The sequence below is a fragment of the Leptonychotes weddellii genome, chromosome 2 (genome assembly GCF_054177405.1).
Source record: "Leptonychotes weddellii isolate Sample4059 chromosome 2, ASM5417740v2, whole genome shotgun sequence".
In the NCBI taxonomy this organism is placed as follows: Eukaryota; Metazoa; Chordata; class Mammalia; order Carnivora; family Phocidae; genus Leptonychotes; species Leptonychotes weddellii.
Genome location: NC_138370.1, coordinates 134,536,723 through 134,539,198, shown reverse-complemented (window position 1 = coordinate 134,539,198; position 2,476 = coordinate 134,536,723). Strand labels below are relative to the sequence as shown.

Genomic DNA, 2,476 nt, shown 5'->3' with positions numbered 1-2,476 from the left:
TTTCTTTTTTCTTTTTTCTTTTTTTGGAATGGTTTTGGAATAATGGGTATTAACTCTTCTTTTAATGTCTAGTAGAATTCACCTGTGAAGCCATCTGGCCCTAGATTTGTTTGTTGGGAGATTTTTTTTTTTTTATTACTGACTCAATTTTGTTACTAGTAATTTGTCTGTTCAGATTTTCTATTTCTTCCTGATTCAGTTTTGAAATACTGTATATTTCTAGAAATTTATCCATTTCTTCTAGGTTGCCCAATTTGTTGGCATATAATTTTTCATAGTCTCTTATAATTCTTTGTATTTCTTTGGTGTCAATTGTTATTTCTTTTTTTATGGCTGACTTTATTCATTTCTATCCTCTTTTTTCTTTGATGAGCCTGCTTCATCAATTTTGTTCATCTTTTCAAAGAAACATCTCTTGGTTTCATTGATTTTTTCTATATTTTCTTTGAGTTTCTGTTTCATTTATTTCTGCTCTGATATTTTATTTAAATCCTTCTACTAACTTTGGGTTTTGTTTGTTATTCTACTGCTAGTTTCTTGCAGCATAAGGTTAGGTTGTTTGAAACTTTTCTTTTTTCTTGAGGTAGGCCTGTATCACTCTAAACCTCCCTCTTAGAACTACTTTGGCTGTGTCCCAAATAATTTGGAGCATAGTCTTTTCATTTCCATTTATCTCCATGTTTTGTTTTGTTTTTTATTTCCTCTTTGATTTCTTCATTAACCCGTTGGATGTTTAGTAGTATTTTGTTTGGCCTTCAGATGTTTGTGTTTTCTTAGTTTTTTTTTTTCTTGTAATTAATTTATAGTTTAATGCCACTGTAGTTGTAAAAGATGCTTGCTATGATTTCAGTCTCCTTAAATTTATTGAGACTTGTTTTGTAGCCTAACATATGATCCATCATGAAGAATGTTCTATGTGCACTTGAAAAAATGTGTATTCTGCTGGTTTTTGATGAAATATTCTGTGTGTATGTCTTGAGTCCATCCTGTCTAATGTGTTGTTCAAAGCCACTGTTTCCTGGTTGATTTCCTGTCTGGATAATCTACTTATTGATGTAAGTCAGGTGTTAAAGTCTCCTACTATTATTGTATTACTGTCAATTTCTCCCTCTATACATATTAATATTTGTTTTATGTATTTTGATATTCCAATGTTGAATGAAAAGAAATTTACAATTGTTATAACCTCTTGTTGGGTTGATCTGTTTATCATTATGTAATATAGTCTCTTTTAACAGTCTTGGTTTTGAAGTGTATTTTGTCTTATATAACGAATGCTGACCTTTTTTTTTTCCTTTCATTTGCATGAAATATATTTTTCCACCCTTCACTTTTAGTCTATATGTGTCTTTAGGTCTGAAGTGATTCTCTTGTAGGCAGCATATAACTTTTTTAATCCATTCCGTCTCCTTATATCTTTCGATTAAAAGATTTAAACCATTTACATTTATCTATTTATTATTTATTTTATTCATTTATTTATTTTTGGTTAATAGAATCTTTTATATTCGGGGTGTGGTGGGGGGAACACCAAAAATCAAAAATGTTTTCCAACCACACACAGGAGGGTTATGGGTAGGGGGAAGTGTCTGTCCATCCAGCCCCAGCCCCCAGCCCATGTGGTTTGGGCAGCAATAACTGGTACGGGATATGGGATAATGGCCCCCAAAATAAAAGAGGATGGGATAGTGGCCCCCAAAATAAAAAAGGGGTATGTGTATGTTTGGGGAGGAGAAGGGTGTAAAAGCAGTGGGGAGTGGTGGGGGAAATTGACAGACCCAGTCAGTACTGGGAATACCACAGGTGGGAGGCCATTTCATAACATTTCTTGTTGATCATACTACTGTGGACACCTTCCTTGCCCATTAGAGTCATGGTGACTTAGCAGTCATGGTGACAGTGATATTAAAAATGGGAGCTCCAGCAGGGATGACTGCCCAGATGGAGGGTGAATCCTTATAGCCTATGATAGCCAAATGCTGACAGGTCTCATCCACCATGAAGTTGATATAGGCATTCCACCCAGCCACAGCACTGTTAAAGGAGTTGCCTTCAGCACTGTTGCTGAGCCATGGGCTGGGCTCTGGGGCTTCAGGCTGTTGGGCTAAACCATTTACATTTAAAACAACTATTCGTCTCTCCCTTCCTGCTATCTTCTTCTTTTTTTTTTTTTTTGTTTTATTTATTTATTCCTGAGAGTCAGAGAGACAGAGAGAGGCAGAGGGAGAAGCAGGCTCCCTGCCTAGCAGGGAGCCTGATGCGGAACTCGATCCCAGGACCCTGGGATCATGACCTGAGCCGAAGGCAGACGCTTAACCATCTGAGCCACCCAGGCGTCCCCCTACTATCTTCTTTTTTATTAACATATAATGTATTATTTGTTTCAGAGGTACAGGTCTGTGATTCAAGAGTCTTGCACAATTCACAGTGCTCACCATAGCACATACCCTCCCCAGTGTCTATCACCCAGCCACCC

At 36.8% G+C, this 2,476-nt stretch overlaps 1 pseudogene; it reads right to left on the bottom strand.

The window, feature by feature from the left end:
* Positions 1–1,782: 1,782 nt before the first annotated feature.
* On the bottom strand, positions 1,783–2,165 carry LOC115936580 (profilin-1 pseudogene; annotated as a pseudogene).
* Positions 2,166–2,476: the final 311 nt, after the last annotated feature.